This window comes from Narcine bancroftii, chromosome 6, assembly GCF_036971445.1.
Source record: "Narcine bancroftii isolate sNarBan1 chromosome 6, sNarBan1.hap1, whole genome shotgun sequence".
In the NCBI taxonomy this organism is placed as follows: Eukaryota; Metazoa; Chordata; class Chondrichthyes; order Torpediniformes; family Narcinidae; genus Narcine; species Narcine bancroftii.
Genome location: NC_091474.1, coordinates 190,516,448 through 190,542,749, shown reverse-complemented (window position 1 = coordinate 190,542,749; position 26,302 = coordinate 190,516,448). Strand labels below are relative to the sequence as shown.

Below are 26,302 nucleotides of genomic sequence, written 5' to 3'. Positions count from 1 at the left end.
CCGGATGTAAACAGCGTCTTCATTGTTGGGGTCTTTCATGGCTTGGTTCAGCATCATGCTGAAGAAGATTGAAAAGAGGGTTGGTGCGAGAACACAGCCTTGCTTCACGCCAAGATTCCGCCCTGCTCCAGCTCCCTCAACAGCCCCTAAGGCTAGAGCTGGATGAGGTTCCCACCCTGGATGAGACATATAAGGCAATCGAACAACTGAAAAGTGGCAAAGCAGCAGGTATGGATGGAATCCCCCCAGAAGTCTGGAAGGCTGGCGGCAAAACTCTGCATGCCAAACTGCATGAGTTTTTCAAGCTTTGTTGGGACCAAGGTAAACTGCCTCAGGATCTTCGTGATGCCACCATCATCACCCTGTACAAAAACAAAGGCGAGAAATCAGACTGCTCAAACTACAGGGGAATCACGTTGCTCTCCATTGCAGGCAAAATCTTCGCTAGGATTCTACTAAATAGAATAATACCTAGCGTCGCTGAGAATATTCTCCCAGAATCACAGTGCGGCTTTCGCGCTAACAGAGGAACCACTGACATGGTCTTTGCCCTCAGACAGCTCCAAGAAAAGTGTAGAGAACAAAACAAAGGACTCTACATCACCTTTGTTGACCTCACCAAAGCCTTCGACACCGTGAGCAGGAAAGGGCTTTGGCAAATACTAGAGCGCATCGGATGTCCCCCAAAGTTCCTCAACATGATTATCCAACTGCACGAAAACCAACAAGGTCGGGTCAGATACAGCAATGAGCTCTCTGAACCCTTCTCCAGCATTACACTAACCACTACATTAATTATGCCATCATATAGCTAACATTTTGAAGATCTAATTTTCATTTTATAATTCTCTACCAAGCTTCTAACATTTGTATAGTTCAACATTGCATCAACAGTATATTTCCATATCAGGGAACTCTGACTTGTGATAGTCTCTTCGTCTTTCACCTTGCTTAGATTGGCTCCATTTACAGTGCAAAGAACTAAAATTATAGAATTTAAAAAGATTATTTGGGTTAAAAACTTTGGAAGTTATTTTAATATTCCTTCTTTGTATTTGAATATGCCAAACGACTTATGCTTGTGCTTTTATTTTACTGAACTTCCCATTGGATCAAAATAACCTACATCTTGAAACGTCAATCCAGAGGAATAATAAGCTTCAGATTGTTTTTTAAATGGAGCCATCTATTAGGTAGTTTCATGCCGACTGAGTGCTGATATGTATTGCTCAATGACTAGAGTTTTGTTTTGTATTAAATGCTCTACACAGTTACAACAAATTCTGGTGGTACTTGTTGCTCTTTAGTAGGGACGTTTGTGGAAGACTAGTTTCCATTGGAAATTGTGACAGCACATTAAAAACAGTCTGCCAACTGGGAGCTTGCCTGATTCCCAGGAAAAGTAACAAAGAATGGATTTAAAATTTATTACTTGTTGCACTTGATCTCTGCTATGTTCACTTTCTTTGCAAACAATGGCATTTTGTTTGTTGACTAAAGATTAAAATCAGGCAAAGCCCAAGAAATCACACTGTTCTGCAGTTTCTAAAAATGAATTGATAGAAGCCAGCAATGAATTTTTGCTGCCAAAGTTTCAGCACTGATCATTGTTATAAAAAGAGAAATATAGGGGCATTTAGCTATTTGTTTTTAGAACATTGAATCATCATGAGGCTACTGTAGCAAAATGCAGAGTATTGTAAAATGAGAGCATGCTGTATTACTACCTTCTGCCAAGTTATTTGTGACAAACAAACCATTGTTGAATGCTTTACGTGCTATTTGTATTTTTCACAAGTCATGTCTTGTATTTACCACGTGGTAAACAATAAATGCTCATTGATGTTTAACTGGTTTTTGAATGTTATTTGTAGCTTGTGATGACCTCATATTGCTAACCTGGTAATAGCAGAAATGTTCTTTCCTGTCTTTGTTCTTTCCCCCATTTCCCCTCCCCTAATGAAGGCTATGCTTGTATATGTGTGTTGTTTTATGATTGTTACCAAGTTTTTAGTTCTTATCTAGGTGGCCAGCATCAATATTTGACTCACAGAGGGATAAGCTAACATCTTATTCAACCATTTGATTATAGTTTTCATCTGATAACTGTGATGTTTCTTTTATTGTAATAAAGAAACTTGGCTTCTTTTAAAACAACTATAATTAATTAGCTAAAATGCGCACAAGACTGTGTGGAGGCATCCATTTTGAATCCAACCGAAGCTGCCAACCAACGAGTCTCTGACTCCCTCCAGTGGCCACAAGGATCACTAGCACTCTATCATTGCATCCCCTTTCCTTGAGATGTTTAATCTAACAACAAGGCACACTAATACAGTATTCATTTCAATTTAAAGTTCAACACAAACATAAACACATCAGCTGCACAAACCTTTCTTTTTCTTTTAGAGATTCAGTCTGCCAGGTGCTTTGACAACGTGTGTGGATCTTAGTAACACAGGTTCTTGTGTTGTCTCCGTTGGTCTGCTACTGTCTAGCACTACCGATGTTTTCTGTGTTGCTCTGCAGGCTGGATCTTCTACATTTGTCAGTTCCTGCAGTGTCTCTTGCGTTTTCATCAGGCTTTTTCAATTCCTTCTCAGTATTTTTCCGTCCTCTGTTCTGACAGTATAATATCTTGGATTTACTTCCTCCAGAACAATAGCCTTTTTGTCCCAGATGTTGGAATCTCCGAGACTCACTGTATCATGTTTTGCCAGTGGCCCTAAGCTTCTTGCTGACTTGTCATAGTTTGATTTTTGTCTCCATGGCAGACACTTTTGTTTCTGTTTGATATCTTTGACATCTCTAATCTTGTTTGGGTCTGCAGAGTAGGGAAGTGTGATGCATAGTCTATGTCCCATCAGAATCTCAGCAGGTGTTGGACTCTGGCTTTAACTTACTCTTAATTTAGTCTATGTGTAGTCTGAGTCCAGCGCGTTCTTTGAATGAAGTGATAGGAGAAGGTATTCGGTTCAACAGTCAATTTATTACACAGCACAAGAATAAAACTTAACAGAGCTCTGGGTCAGTCTGTTAGTTCATAGGTCACCTGCCAGTGAGCTACTCCCCGAGACTGACCCCTATTGTCCAGTTGGCACAGTTTATATAGGTCAATCTTATCACACAGAACAAAAGTTGTTTTCCCTGCTAGATCTTTTTGCATAAGGGTTATCACAAGTCATCTCCTGTTTTGCAGATTTCTGGGGTGTAGCATTCCCATGTTAATCCTCCAGGCCAGACTATCCTGTTGTTTAGATCTGAAATTAATTCATCCCCAGATATTTCTAATCACCATTCGGTCCCTGTCTGGCCAATTTCTGCTGTTCTCTTTAACACCTCCTCGTGCCTTAATCTTCCTCCTAGACTGGTTTTCCATTCCCTTTGATTCTTGCGGGCCATTCTTTGTTCTGATCTGGCCTGTGTCTCCTGTGCTACTTCCCACCTCCTTCAGTTGAGCATTCCTCCTAAATCGTTTTATGCATATCCTCTCCCTGTATCTTGGGAGCAGCCAATTTTGTTCAGCCAACTTTGCTCCATGCTGTGACAGCCACTTAGCCACATTCCTCTTTCCCTGACTCATGCAGTCCAAATAAACTTATTGATTAATCATTTATTTCATACTGTTTTAACCCCTAGATTCCAACACAGGTGACATGCCATGTTCAAGTGGTGAAGCTCTGTAACTCAGTAGAGCTAGATATGGATCTGAGCCCTGTCTTAAGCCTTCTTGAGCAACTATTTAACTATGTGAACTCCTTTCTCTGCTTTACCATTTGACTGTGGATGCAGAGGTCTTGAAGTCACATGTTGAAAATCATACTCTTTTGCAAAGTTCTGTAATTCTCTACAACTGTAGCATGGTCCATTGTCACTGTAGACAATTTGAGGAATTCCATATCTTTCGAAGATCAATTTCATATATTTGATCACACAAGCACAGACATATTAAAAAGCAGCACAATCTCGGACAGTTCAATAGATATTCAATAACCATCTACATGGAACAGATCGGTTCCAACTTTCTGTGATGGTTCTGCTGGTACGTCAGTTATTATCATGGGTCCCTTTGCTGCTTTGCATGATGTTTCAGACAGGTCTCACAGCTTGAAACCATCCTGTCAATGTCAGCATTTATCCCTGGCCAATAAACAGCCATTCTGACCCTTCTCTTGCATTTTTCCATTCCAAGATGCCCCTTGTGCATCCTTTTCAGCATTTCTTGTCACACTGATTGAGGAATGACAATTCTGCTCTGAGTAGAAGCCCATTGACCACACTCAGCTCAACTCTAATGTTGTACTATGGCCGACATTCACCTCCAGGGCTTCCTTCATTCAGATTCTTGATGACTTTCTGTAGAACTGTGTTCTTTTCTGTTTCAGCTGCGATCTGGTTGGATTTCATGACAGATACAAGAAGAAATTTAGTGATCAAGTTCATGTGGAGATTCACATCTGTCTCTGCAGAACACTCATTATGTGCTTCACTCTGCATCATTGCCCTGGATAATGCATTAGATAACACATTCTTGACTAGGGTTAAGTTTTCACATGCTTTGTCACCAAGCATTGATTCATATCCATCTGGGACTACTGTGAACCTGAAATGGTGCTCTTTATCTTTAACTTTCACCTTGAATGTACATGTACCTTTTGTGTCGATGCTCTGTCTATTGTAGGCTTTGAGCTGCACAGGGTTTGCATGGAGGATGGCTTTATCTTCATTGCCCTGATGTTGTGCTCACAGATCAAATTGACCATCGTCTCTGTGTCCAGCTTTAAAGGAATATTTGTTCCATTTGTATGTAATGACACAGTCCACTTATCCTGCTTGATTCTGTTCATGCTTGGCTGTTCAGTGTCTATTGGTTTATAATCTTTCTGCACTAGAATGCCAGTGAAAAGTGTATCACTGAGAGCAGTTTCTTCTATAGTGTGTGTTATAGTGTGTATGCTTTTACTTTTGTTTAGTTTCTCTTTGGAAAAACATTGGTTTTCATAATGATTCTGCCCTTTGCACTTATTACAGACTTTTCCATAGGCTGAGCATTATTTTGGTGCATGTTGAGTGCCAGATCATTTGCAATTGAATGTTTCTCTATCTTTTTGTTGTTTCCTATGTCGCATTTTTTTGTGTGTCCTGACACTGTCTATGACTATGCCTTTATTTTCACTAGCTTTTGCACTATCACTGAACCTTTTCACGTGCTCCAGAGCTAAATCACAGGTGTGGCATATCTTCATAACTCCAGCTAAGGTAAGCTCTGTCTCTCGTACCAAGCTCTCTTTCACTTTCTTATCAATAATCCCGGACACAATTTGATTATGGTTCATTGAATCTTGCAGCGATCCAACATTCCATGTTCTTTCTTTTAATTTCAAGTCCATTAAAAAGGAATCAAAGCTCTCTCCCTGCAGCTGGGTACATGAGCAAAACAGGTACCTCTCGAATATTTCATTTTTCTTTGGTGAACAGTGTTCATCAAATATCTCGATAGCCTTGACGAATTTGCCCTGGTCTTCTGCCTCAGCAAAAACACATGTATTGAAAACTTTTAGTGTTTGAGGTCCCACTAATGTAAGTAGCATTGCAATCTTTCATACATTAGGTTTGCTATCAAGTTCAATGGCTTGCAGGAACAGCAGGAATTTTTGTTTTAACAGCTTCCACCTGTGGTCGATGCTTCCAGTCCAATTTACAGCATCAGGAATTTTACACTCTCCATATTTCTGCTGATAACGACTGATTCTCATCTGCACAATCCTGGTGTTTCTTCCACTCCTGTGCACACTGCACACTCCTGGTACCATGTGATTTTTTTTAAAATTGTAATAAGAAATTTGGGTTATTTTAAAACAACAATACTAAACTACACACAAGAATACTTTGAGGCATCCATCTTGAATCCAACTGAAGCCCCCAACCATCTAGTCTCTTATCCCCTTTAGTGGTCAGGAGGATCCCTAGCACTCTATAGTTACTATAACCAAATAATGTATTTTCAAGCAGTGATCAGTCAGTACTGACCCAGACTGACAAAAATTTTGTTTTCCTCTGTCTTAGCAAAATAAATAGTGATGAAAAGCTGAAGACGTTTAAATGTATAATATTTCATATGTAAGAAAAAATTAGCATTGGCAAGTGAAGGTCTTGCTCTTTGTATCTTTGCCTTGTTGAATCTTTTCTCATACACACCTTTTGGTGATGTTTACAATGATCTGTCTCACTCCATGCTGCTTATCACAACCATTGTTGAATAGTTGACACAATTGCACTTTCTAAATCTTTTATTTCACCGATTTCAAACCCTAAAAGTGAAGTTGAATTATGTTCTTTACTTTTCACTGCCCTTTCCCCTCAATGAGCTTTCTGCCGATAACACTTTGGAGAATATTTTACTCTTGCTTCAGATCCTTCCTCATTCACATTGGACTGGATATTTAATTTTTAGATAATAATTCTTTCTCGTTTGCCATCATGACTCATCTCACTTCACATTACGTCAAATGATAATGGAGAAACAGCTCCGTTCCAACTTCATATCTCCAGCCCTTCAGCTTTTGGCCCAAAATCTTGTCCTTGTTTGGATTTCCCAGAGCAAGATTCATTTCATTGAGGTTTTCAGTGTCTGCACCTGGAGGCAGGTAATCATTGTTAAACTCAACCTCCTTTTCTATTTCCGCCAACATAGCTGATTTCCTTGCTTCCCTTCCTTTAGCAGTCCCATCCTTACAACTGAATCCACCAGTCATACACAGGACCATCTTCTTGACTTAATCAACACATACAAGTTTGAGGTCTATGAAGTTTTAATCACCAATTAACCTCCTGATCATATCCTCATCCATTTTTCTCCTACTTATCACCTGACGTCTTTTGACATTACATTAAATCCTAGAATTAGATATTGATTGATTTTGTCACTCATGCTCCAATCTCGGTGAACACTGGGTCTCAACTCTAAAGTTACATAATTTGTCTTTTGATCATTTTTAGAGCCATATTATCACCTCATTTAATGCTCCAGCTATAAGTAGCCCATTGCCACTATGGTGTCTGGTGAAACACAGCCATCAGGGTAATTTCACAACCAAATCAGGACTCACTTCACACTGCAATTTCAGATCTTGTTAGCATCAAGGAATGCCTCTTCTCCAGAGTTGTGTTGCTGCCTTACCTGTAAGCATCTGCCACAGAATCTGCCCAACACCCCTCATGTTAAATACACAACTTTTACAGGCTTATTATGGAATGTATTTGTTTGGATGCATCACAGGTTGATTTGAAAACTACTCTGCTCAAGGCAGCAAAATACTGCAGGGAGTTGTAAATGCCACTCAGGCAATCGCCTAGACCAACCTTGCCTCCAACAACTCTGTTCATGCCTTTCACTGTTTTGGGAAAGCTACTAACATATTAAATAATCCATTTCCACATTGGTCACACTCTCTCTTCCCTTTTCCATCAGGCAGAAGATATATGTTCTTGAAAATATGATCTTCCAATTTCAAGGGCAGTTATTTCCTGCTGTTATCTGGCTCTTAAATGGATCTCTCATTGGCAAAAGATGATGCCCTTGCACTGTTTTTAATGGTAAAAACAGAGAAATGCTTCAGGAACTCAGCAGGACTTGCAGCATCAATAGGGAGTAAAGATATATAACCGATGTTTCGGGCCTGAGCATTTATTCAAGGTTATCTTGAAGAAGGCCTCAGGTCTGAAACATTTGATATATCATATCCTCCATGATGTTTGGGATAAATACACTTTTTCCCCTTTTTTCCCCCCTGTACCCCACAGTTTTAAATTTGTAATCAAACAATTCACATGTAATTAAAGTGCACATTCCAAATATTATTCAAGGTTAATTTTATATATTTTGGTTTGAACATGTAGAAATCACAGCACTTTTTATACATAACCCCCCTCATTTCAGGGTATCATAATGTTTGGGACATTTGGCTTCGCAACCATTTGTGAGTACTCAGGTATTTTTAATTGCTTCATTGGTACAGGCATAAGGGAGCTAGGCTTGCATCTAAACTTTTGATCACCTTTGGAATCTGTAGTTGCTAATTTTCAACATGAGGACCAGTTGTGCCAATGAAAGTCAAAGAAGCAATTATGACGCTGAAAAATTAGGGTTACCAAAATTAACTCTTTGGAACATCATTAAGGAAAAAAAGTGTATTGGTGAGCTCAATAATCGCAAAGGGACTGGTATTCCAAGGAAGACCTCCACAGCTGATGACAGAAGAATTCTCATCATAATGAAGAAAACTCTCCAAACATATGTCTGACAGATCACTTCAGGAGTCAGGTGTGGATATTGTGACAGAGTATATATATATGTTTTTGTAAGAAAAATTGGGGCAAGGTTTGTTAGTGTAGGTCACATCAAACACTTTAAAATAGATCTTATTTGAAATACTGGAGCTCTGCTAATGCTAGACATATCGACCCCACAACCTTTGCAAGAGCTTTGGAGAGAGCCCAAGAGACTTCACTAATGGATTGTTGTTTACAAAAAGGTAACAGATGAAAGAGCTCGTCGGAGCAGTCTTCTTTCTGGAAGGTAACTTGCTATTCTAAGAGGGTCATGTAGTTTTGCAAGCAGAGAGAGTCAAGCAGGCTTTCACAGAGAGACAGAGATTGGTTTCACAGTGTTACAGTCAGCAACAACAGCTGGGACTGGAACAGGACAAGCTGGCAAGGGTGGAAACCCCATTTGGAAGACAGGTTGTGAGTTTTTTGTTCAGCCTGGTCAAAGCCCTTGTGGTTCATGCAAGGGGAGAGGACTGGCTGTCTAATGTTTCACTTGGAATAAGGAACTCTGTGGTGATCTGAAAGAAAGAGGTTATCAGCTGGAGAACCCTGAGGGGGAAAGTTGCTTTTGCAAGACGCTGAAGTGGCTGATGGAAGTAAATCAGTTGTGGATGTCCTTGAACAACAAATCTCTCTCTGAAAACCGACAAGAACCTTCCTGAGTGGTAACCATTTACCTTTCAAGCACCAAAGCCTGGTGAACTTTATAAATGTTACATTCTGTGCACAGTGTAAGAATTGTCTGCAACCAGTGAACTTGGAGGAATGAGAAGTGAGAAGTGAGATTGGACTGTGAATGAAAGAACTTTTCTGAAATTACTCACACATTACATTACATACACATGTGCTTAGAATTAGAAGGGGGTTAAGTTAGGTGAGTTAAGTCAATAGTGATGTTAAAGTGTGATTCGGTTTTCATGTTTAAAGATAATTAAAAGCAACTTTTGTTTAAGTAACCATTTGTCTTGGTGAATATCTATTGCTGCTGGGTTTTGGTGTTCTCTGGTCTCGTAACAATATGTCAATGGCTACTGTCCGTAGAAGACTTCATGAATAGAAATACAGAGGCTACACTGCAAAATAGAAACCATGGCAAAGGTGGTATGCTTTGTATCTTGGACAGTTCTTTTTCACCTCTTCACTTTGCTCGCCATCATTCTGATACATGTATATCTTGAAATCATCTGTCCACAAGAACTTTTTCAAGGATTCTGCAGGCTCTTTTAAATACTTGTTGGTAAACTGTAACCTGGACATCTTTCTGTGACCAACTAGTGGTTTGCATTTCCAGGCTCATGCCTTCTTGTGTTCATTAATGATGCATTTAAGTTGAATTTACATGTTTCAGAATGACGCAAAAACAGGCAGAATTACAAGCTCTGTACTTGGAAAGAAAAACCCTCTGGATTCCCCAGGAATCTCTCCCAATTAAATATAGTTAATGACCAAACCCGTGATAAAATTATTTGAATTTTGCCAGATCTCAATGAATCACTTTATGTTTGGATAGAGTAAATGGTGAAATTGGAATTGGCAATCCTGTGATCTAATGAAAGTTGAGGATCCATGTACTCAGATTATTGAAAAGCCAACCTCCATTACAGAAAGTGATCAAAAGGCTAATGGACTCCTGATCTTTATCTCTGGATGTGCAGAATGTAAGATGGAAGAAGTTATGCAAAGTTTGTGAAGGACGCTCCTGTTAGTTCATTGCTATTACTTTATTACAGATGCTTTTGACCTTTATTGGGTATAATGTCGCAACTCCTTGCTTTGTGTTGATTCTGTGAAATCAGAATGCCACCCTTCAGATGAAAACTTGCAACGCAATCTTTCTGGTCAACATTCTTCAAGTAAAACCTGAGAAATTCTCTCAGACCAAAGGCATCACACTTAAAAAGCAAGATCTTTTGTTTGATTGAAATGGACTCAAAGTGCATGAGTCACATGCACCCAATGTCAGAGTGCTGACCTCACCATGATTTCTGGGTCAGTCTTATTTAAATATTGTGGGCGAGCTCAGGCAGAACCGTCTTGTTTGGAACTTGCCTCTTGGGAGGTGGAAATGGCACAATGTGGGAGGTGATAAGTCTTGCAGCAGCTTTAAAGGGCTCCAAGGACATCATCTGCATTGTTTGTCTTGTGCTTCACCAAAACCTGAAGGGAGGAAAATGGCAACCATAACTTAGAGATAAGCTGATGAAACAAACTGTATTCAGAAAGGTGAAGCACAGGTTGCTAAAGAGAAAAGGAAGGAAATATTTGCAGCACCTTTTATGATTTCAGGGCTTAAAGACACATAATATAATCAAAAGGTTCTCAACCTCACTATTATAATGTACATTATGTGGCAGGCTATTTGCAGCACTGATCTAATGACCATCTGTGATTTTGGTTGAAGGTTAATTACTGGATTCATCATTGGGAATGTAAGCTGCCTATCACTTTCCATGGAATCAGCATGACCTGCTGAGTTCCTCCAGCACTTTTGTGTATTGACTGGGGGGGATGGGGGGATATCTCCACCATGTAGACCATTCCCTCTTCTCACTGCAACCATTGGGAAGGAGGTACAGCAGACTGCCAATGGTACAAAAACAGCTTCTTCTCCTCTGCCCATAGATTTCTGAATGGACAATGAACTCACTTTTTCTCTTCTTTTGCACTATTTTTTTTATTTAAAAAAATAATTTATAGCAATTTTTGCACATGTAATTCTGCCGCAAAACAACAAATTTTGAGACGTCCATGACCATAAATTTTGATTCTGAAGTAGTGCAATGGGATTTTTTAAATTTTCTTCTCAGCTATTTCATATAAGATCCAAAAGTTGACATCTCTGTCACTGAAGCACCCCATCAGCCTTCTACCAAACCATCAATAGAAATTATATACTCAGACAAAAACAGAACTACTCAGCAGGTCTGACATCATTGGTGGTGCAAAGCTTCTGGTCGATGATTTTTTCATGAGAAGGCCACCATGTTGTCTGTTGCAAAGCAAGGAGAAGAATGGAAAGAACAAAAGGAATGTCCTGATAGGATGCAATATTTTTTGTTTCTGTTTCTGACTTCCAGTGTCTGCATTTTTCTGCTTTTCCACGTTGTCTTCAAATATTTGTAGGGAGATTTAAACCCATAAAGCTCTAATTCAAAGGCAAGGATGTTAGTTTACTCCATCAATGATATCAGCGACAATGGAAAAAAATTGGCATTTGGAGGCTCTACATGCAATATTCAATTCCTGAAAAATATATTGTTTTTACAATGTTGCATAAAGTAAGTGGAAACTTTCAATGATGCAGTGCCCCTTCTTTGAAGCATTGAAACAGGAGCTGTTCAGCTTCTTGGTGGTTACTCTTTGGATGTATTAACCCACACATGATTGTCTGTCACACCAAACTTTTCCTCACATAAAATAATGTCTTACAAAGATGACCAAAAGATTAAGATATCATTTATTCCTTCTTTGTAGATGCATATATTCACTCTTTTAAGAGGAAGAATTTCACAGTTAATTCAACACGTCACAAATGAAAATTTGTGTCCTTAAGATTTTTAAAGTAATCACCTGTCCCAGATCTCTGTCTTGGAGAGACAAGTCTTTGAATAAATTTCAGGGAGATCATGATTACTTACTGCCATCTTTTCTGTCTTGGAGAGACAAGTCTTTGAATAAATTTCAGGGAGATCATGATTACTTACTGCCATCTAAGCTAAAACTTCCATAGGGTTTTAGTGTATGCCATTCAGACACCTCAAAAATTGAACACCATGAACAAAACACTGATCTTCATATTTCTGGATTAATCAGATAGCAATCTATAACGTAGTCATAAAGAAGTTCAACGATGGTTGTATGCATTGAATAACTCTATAATGATGCATAATGGTAGAGTATTTCAAAGGCATCTCTCTCTTGAGAAGATGTCACCTGAAGAAGATGTGATCACCCTCATATTTGTATGAGATAGAAGACTTCCCTTGCCTTCCACATTTAGATCAATAATCCCTCACATATCTTTATCATCCACCCCATGACATCCTCTGAACCTGCGGAATCTTTTGAGAGTGAGATATTATAAATCTCTGTTCATATCTCCTTTCCATGAAGTATGCAGATCAATCACATTACCACCACAATCACGGCATGTGAGAGTATATGATTGGATATATTCACCTTATGTTTCTTTTTTCTGGGCTCTCCAAATTGCTATTTTATTATTTCTTGCAGCATGGTAGAAGCTGATTCTAGCCATTGAAACCTGTGGTGCCCGATTACAACCATTTAACCTACAAGCCCATACGTTTTGGAGGGTGGGAGGAAACCAGAACACCTGGGGAAAATCTGTGCAGCTCACAGTGAGACCACAGTGCTAACTGTGCAGCCTATAGCTGGTGTCAACGGATCTATCCTTGTGTTTTACTGTATAACCTTAGTGACAAAAATATGTGAGATGGGTTCTTGCTTCATTCAAATAGAACCCTCTTGGTCTGAGTTTGCTAAGTCTCCAAAAGTAGTTGTGCATTGTGTAGAAACCACTACAAACTCTGTCATTGGAAGCGACTAAAAGGTGAACAGAGGAAAAATTTCAAAAATGCATTCATAATCATTTTGAAATGATTGCTTCATTCCTTCTAATTTCTGGGAATCTGGATCATGGCTTCTCAAAATGGAGAAGCAGCATTTTTGTTGGTTCTGAGAGTTTTGATTTTATGTGTCAGTAGCGCCCTGAAGCTTGATGAAAATAATGTATAAACTTACAACTTCCCCAATTATCTGTTCCAACAGGCACCTCCTGCCCATCTGAGGTGCAGTCTATGGGTCCCATACTGGTCTCAGCAGTCACTGCAGAAATTACAGAAATGGAGTGGGACCACCAAAGAAGGAGAAGGAGGAGTGCTATGTTCAAATTTATTATCACATGTACTAAGATGCAGGGATAAAGTTTGTTTTGTGTGAAATTCAAGAAGACATCTCATACATAGTACAGCAAGGAAGGCAGTACAGAGAAAGTTCAGTTGCTACAGAGCAAAGGCAACGTAATTTTACTGTTGTGAGATTCATTCTGGAATCTGGAGTCCAAAACTATCCTTGAATCTGGTGATACATAATCTCACACATAAATCTTCCTGATGGGAAGGTTGTGAAGAGAGTGTGGCTTGGGTGGGACAAGTCTTTTAATATGTTGCTTTCTTCACCAAGACAATAGTGGTTGTAGATGGAGAAGAGCGGAGTATATGTGATGGTCTGACCCATGTTCACTGCAGTTACTTGAAGTCTTGGGCAGAGCAGTTTCCGTACCACACAGTGCTGCATCCTGACAAGATACTTGCAGTAGTGCACATGCAAAAGTTGTTAAGGGATGCAGGTGAAATGTCAAATATCCTCAGTTTTCCAGTGGTTCACTTTCTTGGCCATTGTGTTGATGTGCATGGATAAGGAAAAGTCACTGGAGATGTTTACTTCTAGGAACTTTAAACTCTCTACCACCTTTACTTCAGCCCCATTGATAGAGATCAGGAAATGAGCTCTGCTGCTCTTCCAGAAGTCTATAACCAGCTCCTTTGTCTTCCTGACTTTGAGAGTTGTTGACCTTGTGACAACCAAGCCACAAGTCTGTCTATCTCCTTTCTCTACACCGACATGATTATCAGAGATCCTGTCTACAGCTCTGATCTGCGAATTAAAGGATAGAGTCGAAGCAGTGTTTAGTTTTGTGGTCAGGGGTATACACGGACTATAGAGAGGCACTGGAACTCTGGAACTCTGGAACTTAGGCCCAGTGCACATTCTACTTCACTTCATCATACTGGCTCCACTGTCCCCCCCTCCCCCCTCTCTCTCTCTCTCTCTCTCTCTCTCTCTCTCTCTCTCTCTCTCTCTCTCACACACAAGGGTTATTTTAGTTATTTCTTAACTTTGCATTACCTCATGTTCTTAAAGGCAGCATTCTCTTTAGTGTTCATTTGTGTTGTGTCACTGTGCATTGTGAAGGCAAAACTTTCCATTTTTCTTACTGCATCATTTTCATTAACTGTGTGCATATGGCCATATTATTAAAGCAATAAACAATAATTTTTGGAGTAGTTGTGATAAACTAGTACATTTTTGCCTTTCAAACAAACAGGTAGTTGAATATGGAACCAGGATTTATTTATTTCAATCATTATATATGGGGTAGAATGTTTATCGTAGCAGTTCGCCCCATGCTATTCCAGCTTCAGTGACCCAAGTTTCAATCTGGTGCTGTCTGTGAGGAGTTTGCACGTTCTCCCCGCGTTTGAGTGGGTTTCCTCCTGGTGCATTGGTTTTCCCCCACCCTCTAAAAATGTACGGGTTTCGTTGATTAATTTGTCACTTGTGTGTAATTGGGTGACGCAGACTCCTAGGCTGGAAAGGCCTGTTACCATGCTGTATGTATGTTCAAATTACAAAAAAATGTAAATATTGAAACCAGGTTTCAGTGATTTATCATACCATTGAGTATTTTATGTTTAATATTTGTCATGGGTGGCACAGTCACGCAGCAGTCAGTACTGCTGTTCTCAGCTCCATGAACCTGGATTTGATTCTTACTTTGAATATTGTCCGCATGCAGTTTGCATGTTTTACAATAAATAGATTTTCTCCAGGAACTCCTGTTTTTTCACTGCATTCCAAAGACATCCTCATAGGCTAATTAGAGTACCCTAATAGGCTGCAAGAATACATTAGAGTATTGCAGGAAAATAAGGAGAGGGGAAGGGGGCTAATAGGGTTGCTCACCTAGGAGTCACATGTACTTAGTGGGTGGAATGTTCTCCAACTTGGTCATTTGAAAGTGAGATGTTAATGAAGCTATTTCTAATGTAAAATACTCACCAGTCAAAATTGAAATAAGTTGGTATTTTGTGCAGAATTACAGAAGGTGCTGTTGGTAATAATTAATCAATTTTATGAATCTTACTCAATGGAATAGAATAAAATGTATCCTGAGTTCTGCCTGTTGGTAGGTATTTACTCTTCAGTCCATTGAATTATTCAAAAAATTGCAGTTCTTGGATTTGAAAAAGGTTTCTGAGTGTATAGCATAAATTCTCAAATTGTCTAGCAATGAAAAGAGTAAGTTGTTCCGCCAGCAGTATTTTTGACTAAAATAATATCTATTTTCCATGAGGAAAGTGATTACATTTCCATCTGATGGGTAACACAGGAAATAATCGCCCACAGTTCATTATGCGTCAGCTGTTATCCTCATTTTAAAAAAATACTGTGAGGTGCAGAGGTTTCACTGTGGTTTGTAAAATGTGTAGGTGTGGTTGTAAAAGGATATAGTAGGTGAAGGTTATCTTGTAGGTCTGAGCGCATAAATAGTGAGCACCAATAAAATCAAACATGCTTTAGAAGTCTGAAATATATGCAAGACAACATTGCAGACTTCTTTGACTCTCATTTTTCATATTAGACAATTTTAAAGTTTGCTGCTAATCCAACAGTGAGCTCAAAGCAAAGAGGGAATAATGAGAAGACAGTTGTCTTCTGAATATCTTGTGGATATGTGTAGAATGCATACCTATACCTGCTCCCCACCCGAAAACCACCACTAATTTTAATCCCTCTACAGTTCTGGTAAATGAAATGTTGGAAATCTTCAGGTACTGACCACAAGCAATTTTGGCATCCAGGCGTTGTCAACACCTAAGACAGTGGAAGAGTGGGTGGGGAGAGAAGATAGAAATAGGGAATCTCGAAAAGAGTTATCCCTGAGAAATGCAGATGGGATGAAGAGGAGATGTGGCTGGTAGTGGGATCACACTGAAATTGGCAGGTATTGGATGTGGAGGCTAGTGGGATAGAAAGTGAGGATACTTCCCCTTAGGTATAACTTGTCCCGCTTGTCTTCACTTTCCATCTCACCAGCATCTGCATCCTACATGTTTAATATTATGCGTGTAGTCTATCCTTTCATTGTTTTAATGAGCTTTAATTAAAAAGTTTCAGAATCCTTCCACCAATGCAGAAATCTGTTTCCTCACCTTTGTGTAATAGAGGTCACAATAAGGTTGAATGGCATTTCACATTTTAATTGTAAATATTACCATTTTTTTGATTGTTTAACTTTTGTGGTTTTGTATTCAATAAAGGTCTCAGTGAATTATATTGCAACACTTCCCGCTCCAGACCTCTTGATTATAGATATTCTCTGAAGTAAGATAACATATACTGTACATCCATTTAGAATTTACCTGTAGTGCATTCTTCATCAAGGAGATTGAAATGGAAAATATGAAATATTCTGACTTTATTGTTTCTGAAAATTATTAATGGTAACATTTCAAATTACATGCTGCTATTCTGTTGTAATATTTGCCCAATTTTAGAACTGCATTTCTGTTTCAAACTGTTAAATAAATGTTTGTTCATCTCCAACCATTTCCTCCCACTTCCATGTTATCAGTTTTACTGCAAATTAACTGTGCAACATTTGGCTTTCATTGATAACTTTAGTGGATTGTAATGGCCTAATTACATGATTTGCAACCTGGTATCTAACCACATTGTGAATCAGCCACAAATGATTCAGCACAAATCCAGCATGTGTGCTAAATAAAAGTTGATCAATCTAGAAATTCATGTGCATAGTTTTTTTTGTCTGTTAAAACATTACTACATATATTCTATATATGCTGGCGTATAAGACAGGTCTCGAACTTTAAAAATGTCACCTTAAAACTAGGGGTCATCCTATATGCCAAATATAAAACCCGAACCTTAACAGCGAAGACTCAGCACTCCCCCATGCCAAGTATAAAATTCTAACCTTAACATTCATGTCTCAGTGATCCCCTGCGGGGCCCATCTGCCCAGTCTGATTGCCGTTGGCTCTGTACAGCCTTTAAATGGACTGTTAAAGGAGCCAACAGTGATTTATTTTAAAATATGCTAATAAAATTTCTGGATTATTTGATTTAAAAAAAATATTAAATGTGATTACAACGTTGTTCCATCGGTTAGCGGTAATTGCCAGAATTGAACTATACATCGAGTATAGCTCAAAAACAACAATTTAGGAGGAAAGTCAGGGGGTCATCTTGAACACGAGAGGGCTTATATGCTGGAATATATGGAAAGAATGCAAGAAAATGGAAGCAGGAGTACACCACTTAGCCCCTCTTCTTTTCAATACAATCATGGGAGATCAGCACCAGGCCTCAACTCTTCTTTTCCACTAGTTTCTCATCACCCTCAATTCCACAGACTTTCAAGATTTTCTGTCTCCTCCTTAAATACCCTCTGGTGCAGAAAATTAGATAGATTTATGGCTCTCTGCGGGAAGAAATTGTTATGTACCTCGGTTTTAAATGACCAATCCCTTGTACTTATGTCCTCTTGTTTGAGACTCCCACTAGTACGTACCCTGTCGTGCTTAGGATCTTATGCATTTCAGTAAAATTACTTCTTCTGAACGTTAAAGTAAACAGATCCCTTTGTTAATGATAAGACTTCTTAATGGTTTTTTTTAAAAAAAGCTCTTGTAACATTGCAAAATTAATTGACACTGGTTGGAAAAGAGGTTTTTGTGTATTCTTATTACAATACCACTCCTTTTTATGAACATTCAACATTACTGATTAAATTTTATGCTGCTTTTACCACTTCACCCTAAGGTTTATGAGCCAACCTATAAAGACTCAAGCACATGAAATTATTAGAACTTTTCAAGCTATCGGGGATAGCTGTTCCCTCACATTGCCTGACCCGGTGGTTCCCAGGGTAGGGAGCATGCTTACAGGATTACTGACAGTGTGTTGCATCACATCACAAGAAGGAGGAATGGCCTTTGCTTGAGGGCAATGATAAAGGTTGCCAAAATTATATTTAAAAAGTTAAGGTCAGGATACTGATCGAATGCAGAGATAGATAACTATCAATTCAAGAACACTTCAATTCAAGTAAGACTGCCTTGCTCTTTTATGCAGTTTTTTTAAAATGTACTGTTGTAAGGTGGTTTATATGTGAGTGTCTGCCCCGTGACGCTGCCCCAAAACACTGATTTTCGTGTACTTGTTCATGACAGTAGATTCTGATTCTAATGCTCGTTTCTCAAATTGGGTGGTTATTTATCCAGATAAACAACTACCAGAACTTCAGCTGAAAATTGCCAGGAAAATCCACTAAGATTATTTGTGTAGCCTATGAATGTTTGAAAATGTTGGAATCTTGAGGAAATAAAGGAAGCTGGAGGGATTCACCTAGCCAGGCAGCATCCATGGAGAGAAATGGTCAATCAACATTTTGGGTCAGGATCCTATTTCTTTCATTCATTTCATGGACGCTGCATGACCTGCTGAGTCCTTTCAGCTTCTCTTTGTTGACTTCTGATTAAAAAATCCTGAAATTTGGGCAAAAGCCACACCATCTGCTTTCCATAGGGATCATGCTGTCCACGACTCCCTTGTCTACTCATCCCTTCCCACCAGTTAACCCCTTGGTACTTACTTCTCTGACCATTTTACCTGCTTTTATGGGGCTTTGATGAAATGGGTAAGTCGTATCTGATAAATTGGAAAGTATCATTGCTGTGGTCATCAGCAAGCTTTGAAATTAGAGGAGCAGTCCTGAAGTGAGAGTCCTAGGAACCTAAGGTACCTTCTACATCCATGAAGAGGAATGTTATATCCAGACGAATTACATTATAAATTTTATATTGCAGCCAAGTGCTAGAAGTTGCAAAGAAAAGTCAGTGTTTAGTTCAACCAGTATGCAGGGTAATCTGGAAGTCTGGTTAACTAGCCCACAGTTTATGAAGTCAGCATTAGTAAAAGCTGGTTGTAAAGCAAAAAAAAAGTACAGATGCTGTCATTCAAAATAAAAATAATAAATGTTTGGAATTTCATCAGGGCAGACAGATAGAAATTGTGGAAAACAGAGTCAACATCTTGGGTCAATGTTCCTTCATAAAACAATCTCCTGCATTTTCTGGGTTTTTAAAAAAATTACCACAAACTGCTTTTTGTTGTCAATGTAAAAGCACCTGTTGTTGCTCAGACAGTGAAATCTCACTGAAGATCATCTTGCAGGGTTTTGTTGACGTACTTTAGGCCAGCTATATTAGGGACAAAAAAAAATCTCTTGCAACAAGGAGCGTCACACAAAATTGACATGATGATGTTAACAAATGCCTTTAACTTCCCAGCAAAATTGGTTTACATTGCATAAACATGATTTTTGATTTCACATTCCTATTTACTAGCAATACACAGTGGAATTGTTATGGCATCTCATTCATTTTAAATTTAATTTTTTACTTGTTTCATGCTATTTTTTTTACTACTGAGCAATTAGTAAAACTACAAATTGATTGATAGCCTTATTCCAACATGATTCTGGAGATGCAGAGGCAATTTTCCAAGCCCTGATCAATGAATTTTGAATCCATGTTTGAAGCCTAAATATACAGTGATCCCTGGAGAAATTTTCCTTTTAATGACTTTTGTGATGAAAAATTTATTCCAATCCATTTAACAGTTGTTTGAATTAACGGGTACCATTTATTTATATTTTTGTTTGCTTTAATCCATGTATAATGTCTGTCTATTAATTATTTTAATATTGCAGATACGTGGAAAAATGCTTATTGGTCATTGGTCGATTATAGAATAGTGGAGTGCCTTTGATCTAGGACCAGAAGGTCATCCAGTTATATTCCTGGTTCATCCAGTGAGATCCTATTCAGATTTCACTTAGATGTATAAAACGTCATCATTACTTAAATGAGAACCAGAGCCTAGAAATTGAACTATCTGTGCCTATTTTATGAACAAATTATACATTAAGGTTGTTTTATGTATGGTTTAGCACCGTGGCAGCCACTTCCAGATGAAATTACTTCCATTTTGAAATTGGTTTGTACTTCACAATATAATACATTATGGGGCAGCTAGAGTTTCTTTTTGAGTCATGTAATCACATCAATATATGCGATATGCATTTCTGCCTTACCAATGGAAATTGGAGCAATAATATGCAACCTACGACCTTTATTTGTCTCTCCTAGTAAAACAAGAAGCAAGTTGTATAGGAAGTTGGCTAGGGCATGTGAATTCAGTAGTCTTTGCAGGAACATCAGTTTGTATTTGTCCACAGCTCCCTGTCTTGAGGTTGTCTGTGGTCTCTTGGACTGCCAGACTGAGACCACACACAAAATGGAAGAAAAACACTCATTTTCTGGACTGGTCACTGGCTCAAAAATCGACTTCTTCGGTTTCTGTTAAACCCTCCCCTCTTCTTTCACCCGACGCCTTTCACCTAGCACCGTCTCTCTGTCTCTTTGTCTGTCTGTCTCTCTCTTTCCTTTTCCCTACGTCTCCTTTTATAGAGCCAAAATCAATTCTCACCTCTCTTATTATATCCAATTAACACCTTATGTTTGTCTGTACTCCTCTCCCTGCCAATCTTCAGTCTTTATTCTGACATCTTTCTGTTCTTTGCTTATTCCTTTAAGAAGGGTTCAGGTCCAAAACATCTGTAATATATCTTTACCTCCTGTAGGTATTGCAAGATCTGGTGAGTTCCTCCAGCATTTCTAGGTGTTTGAGCTTTTAATAGTCTGTTTATGTGGGATATTTCATTTATACTGATTATTGCTTACTCACTAGGTGAAAGACTGTGATTAACCAGGCAGTTTTCGCAAGATCAGAGAGATTGGCATTAGCATTGAGGTAAACATCATTTATAATCAAATTTTTTTTTAAAAGAAACAAAAAAATGCTGGAAATCTGTAATAAAAAAATAGAAAATGTTACAAATACTCAGCAAGTCAGTCACTGCCTGTGCAAAGAGATACAAAATTAAACAGTTTAGGATGAAGACTTCATCAGATCTACAAAAATGAGAAAACAACTTGGTTTCAAGTTACAAAGAGCACAGGGAAGGAATGAACACTACAAAGGGAATACTTCTGATAGGATGAGGCCAAGATTGCGAGGCTGATAAATGCTTTATGCAACTATCTGGTGGATAATGAGAGAAACAGTAAGGAAATCTGTGAAAAGCAGGTCATAGAACTGAAACCAATAAGAAAATGTTGGAAAAACCAAAGAGATCAGTCACTTACTCAGACATTAATTTATTCTATGCATTCATTCATTGAAAACTTTTGCCAAACTTAATAATGTTATATATCAGCAGACATTATTTTCTGAAGGTGAAGATCAAATAGATCCAGTGTACCTCTCTAGAGTTATCTTGTGACATAATTGTTACTCACCCACTCAAATATATATGCCCCTCTAAATTAATATTATAATTAATAAATAATATAGAGTACAACTCCAATTATCCAAAATGGTCAGGACTGGACCTATTTCAGATGACTGAATTTTTCGGATAACTGGTCATTTTTTTAAAAACAGCCCGTAGCAAAAGCAAATCACTTGTATCAATGTTTAAACCACATCAAACAAGGGAAGGCTTTTTAAGCATTAAAATAATTTTTAATTCTCACCAAAAATTGCTGGCCACCGCTGATCCCCGACAAGTCCCCAACGCTGCCTCCAATCTCTGAGACCTCCCAACTAACTGCCTCTGCTGATCCCTGATACATCCCCATCACTGCTGCCAATCCCCGGGGAGCTTTCCCAGTTTGGTGGAACACCCACTGGCGAGTCGGCAGGCTCCTGTCTTCCCATGGGCTTGTTCCAGCAGGGGCAGTTCTGACTTCACGTCCTAGTTCTTGATGTCTTCGCCTGCGTACACTACCCCTCTCAATCGCTGACATTGATCACCGACATCTCTCCACCGAGTCCTGTTCCTTGATGACGCCGGGACAAGGGATTCTTCCAACTGCTTGTGACTGGGAGACAGTGGCACGCAGTTTGAAAGGGAGAGTTGGAGAGAAAAGTCATTAGGGGAAGGTAGAGAAGGAGAGCGAGAGAGGAGAGGGTGTTACCTGAAACGAGGACAATCATCGTTCTAATTTCATGTCAAGTGAAATTTTTTTCAACCTGTGAGGTCAGTTCAACTGAAAAATTTCAGATAAATGAGAATTTCTGATTGCTTCGGATACCCTCACTTTCGTGTCCAAAAAAATTTCAGATAAATGAGGATTTTGGATAATCAAGAGTTAAAATAAAATTGGTTAAAAAGTGACCTTCAAATTCTCCATTAATTTTGTCATCCCATTAACTAATCATCCCATTAACTAACAGATGGGGAACATTGTGGAAACGTGGGGAACACTGCAGAACAATGGGAAATAGAGGAAATTATTGGGGAATGGGGAACAATGAGGAAAGAGGAACAGTGGGGAACAGAGGGTGTAACAGTGGGTAAATTTGGCTTTCTTCATGCCCTGTACACCTCCTCATTCATACAGTCATCAGTCCCCATTTAGTAATATAAAATGGCAGTGCAGTTGTAACGGCAGTGCTGTTGTCGTTGTGGACCTGCGTGAGCGGAGAGCAAAGACACAGGGCTGCTCCACAGGGTCTTGCTGCTTGGCTATGATGTGAACAACTTTGTAAGTTTTAAATGGCCTGTTAAAGGAGCCAATGGTGTTTTTTAAAAATCCTGCAACCCTGGAGGTCTTTGCCCAAGGTGGCGGTCGGTGCATGTGCATGTGCATACCATGAGGGGGTTGCAGAATCCAGGTGAGCAGTGGATTGGCATAGGACATCAGAAACTGGAGAACACTCCCTGTTGAGATGGAGAAGCATAAGAGACAGCAGTGGATCAGCGAGGGGCTCAGCAGCTAAAGGACCCACATAGGCTGTGGGCTGTTGGCAGCTTGCAGTCAAAGACTCACACAGGCTGTGGAATGCTGGAGATTAGCTCATGGAACCAGGTATCGGTGCCAGGATTCAAGAAGGTGCTGAGGGCAAGAGGTGTTCCTGAAGGGTCCCGGGAGCTGATTGTATTGGAGATTTGGATCTGGAGTTCAGGCTGCCGAAGGTTTGAACAGGAATTTGCGGCTGCTTAGGCTGAAGGAACGCTATAGACAAATCCATGAACAGTCAGTGTCTCTGAAGGGACTCTCTTTTGTTTCTCTTTCACTTATTCTTTGGAGCACTGGGCAATGCTCATGGCGACTCTGCCTTATGGCAGACAAAAGTTGATTTATATTGTGTATATTACATTCTTATGCATTATTACAGCACACAATAAAAGGAACCTTGAACCTTGATAGTAGTAGAAAACATTCATGTTAATTAGTATTCCAACCCAGCCTCATTTCCTTGGTGTTTTAACACAATAAAAGCACATTTTATTGTTTTTATTTGGTTAGGTGGTATAGGTAAACATTTAGGTTTTTGTGAATTCTGATCCCTTTCAGGTATTTTCCCCCTTAATTCTTGATGCGCTCAGTCAAGTTTATTCTGTCTCCTTTCCTCCAACTCCCCACCCTTTCCCTTTGTTCTTGTCAGACTACTTTGCCCTCTGCTCTTTCCCCATCACTTCTTAGCTTCTTTAATCTTCTACCCTTCAACCTGTATCTATTACTTGTTAGCTGTGCTCTTCCCCTTCCCCCTCTCCTCTCTTCTCTTGTCCTCCCTCCTCTTCCCCACCTTTTTGTTTCGGCAACTGCTTGTTTTTTCATATTCCTGATGAAGTGCCAAGGCCCAAATCCTTGGTTATCCTTTATTTCTTATGGATGATGTGTGACCTGCTGAGTTTCTCCAGCACATTTATATATTGCATTTGCATTGTATAATGAATTTATATTTTTATAGTTAATGTCTAATGTTCTGCAGTCAATATTTGGCATTGTGGTCCACTTTAAGTTCCGTAGTATTATAGCCAATATTATGTGGTACATTTTTAACTGTCAGTTTCTTATATTTTATTGACTGCATTTTGCACTGTGTGGTCTGCATTTATCATTATGATCAGTTTATTGCTCTTGGTTGGCTCTATGTATAGCCACTTTTCAACAAGGTAGGATCATTTACATCATTACTAAATTATGGCTTCTAGTAAAAATAAAAAAGTTGTCCAGAATGAATACATATGTGGAGTTTCGTGACAGTTATTCATGAGTTGCAGCTTAACATATCCAAGGAGTCAGTAAATTACCCTAATAGTGATGTAGTGTCATGTATGAAAATTACTGAAGGACAGCAATTAGCAAAGCACAGGCATTTTCCTCACATTAGTGAATTTTTCAAAAATGATTCGATCTTCCGCTGGGCTGCTCAGAGTAGGGCTTGGGATTGCGATTATTGATTGTTGAAGTCTTTCCAAGGAAAACTCAAACTTTAAACCAGGCATTTCATTTCAAATGTTATAAACTCTAAGGGAAAGTTAAGTAGTTAGACGTGAAGAAAATTAAAAAATATATGAAGCAATAAAAAGATGATTGAGATGTTTCTCATTGGAAAAATCTCAAAGAGATATTCACACAAAAGAGGAGCCAGGATCAAGATATCGGACCTCTCCATCAGAATAAATGCTGGAACAGAATTTAAACCAAAGCAGACACTGTCATGTAATTGGAGCTTTGATGTTCATGTATTACTCAGCTCATTTGATGTTCATGTATTACTCTACCTCTTGGATAAATATTGTCTGCACATAATTGTTGGCACTTTAAGGAGAAGAACATGGTTTTCAATATTGCATTACCTGACTTTGAAGAGAGCAAGCTATTACAAATTGAAATATCAATGTTTTCTAACATGCATTAAGTTCTTGGGTTTTTATTTGCCCTAATCCAACGGTTTTGTGCAGGAAATGTGGTTGGATTAGGATGTCCTCATCACTACAGCAGTGCAGTAAATCAACAGCTGCAACAGGTTTCCTGTTTCCCAAAAGTACACAATGAGTTTAAAGTCTGGTTAGGAAAGTTGTCTCTTGTGCACTTTAGATAATGAGACACTGACATCATTACAGATTTTAAGTCCTTGAAAGCTGGGAATAAGGACCTTATATAGCTTGTTGTTGGATATCATTTTTGTAAAATTGTGGTTAGTTTGGTTTTTTTCCCCCTTTTTTTAAGAGTTGGGAGCAGGGAGTGGGGAATCTGTGTTGCAAGTTTGATTTTAACTTAATAACCTGCTGAATCTCAGCTGCAAACTTTGCATTTGTTACATCTTTTACCAAGATGACTAAAATAGTGCATGGTTGTAAACTTGATAGGTTATTTGGTTGCTTACTGTAAGTTAAAACAGCATCAATGAAGGCCTGAACTTGCTCAAGGTCTGTGTTTATACTATACACTGTTCGATTCCTCCTCTCTCCCCACTTTATGTCTTTGCCTGTGCTGCGATTGGCAGGTGTAATGCAGCACCCATCCAGAAGTAGAGAAGACATATAAGCAGGCATTTAGCAGATAATAGTTCTGGGGTTAGCATATATAATTTAAAGAAAAAGATCAAAACGCCATATAATGGAAAAAAAAATTATCGCTGATTCTTATTGGGGAAACATGATTGAAAAGGGATGAATGAACCATGGTTATGGTTAGATGGGGTAGGCCAGGTGTAGGATAATGAGGATCTTGTGAGGTGTGTTAGAAGCAAAGGAATGAGATAATGGTTTGGTAAGTGTTTTCTAGGGGAGGAAGTATTTGGTGTTCCTCTGATAAATATGGGAGAGCAGAGTGATTGAACAATGTCTGCAGGAAGCTCTCATCCTTCTTTTGCCAACAAATCGTGCATCGTATACTGATGGTCAATCTTGAATGCTTTTATTTGTTGTGTTTCTAAGCCCGGCGAGACTTCGTCCTGTGAATTGAAATAGAAGGTGAACAGCATCATTATAACTTGCACCCTAGAGGGGCAGAAGGTTATCTTCTGTGAACTTCTGCACTAGAAAAAATTTAATTGGTGCTGGGTTAACCCAGGTTGCAAAATCCAGGCTATAATGCTTGGTCCAGGATACTTGATCCAAGGTTTCTCTTGCCCTTTTCACATTAGCAAACCAGTAAATTGGCAGTTCAATGAACCAGGCAAAATAGTGTTTTTTGCCATTCACTCTGGACAAATGTTATTGG

The 26,302-nt window shown here is 38.9% G+C and overlaps 1 protein-coding gene across 20 annotated transcripts in view; it reads left to right on the top strand.

Moving 5' to 3' along the window:
• Window positions 1-26,302, top strand: part of bach2b (BTB and CNC homology 1, basic leucine zipper transcription factor 2b) — a 328,595-nt gene that overhangs the window by 40,885 nt on the left and 261,408 nt on the right. For 15 of the 20 annotated variants that reach the window (XM_069887063.1, XM_069887062.1, XM_069887061.1 and 12 more), the window contains one exon: window positions 20,970-21,032. The exons of the other annotated variants lie outside the window; for them this stretch is intronic. The gene's annotated coding sequence lies outside the window, so the exon portion shown is untranslated. The remainder of the gene's footprint in view (window positions 1-20,969; window positions 21,033-26,302) is intronic. 20 annotated transcript variants of the gene reach the window in all.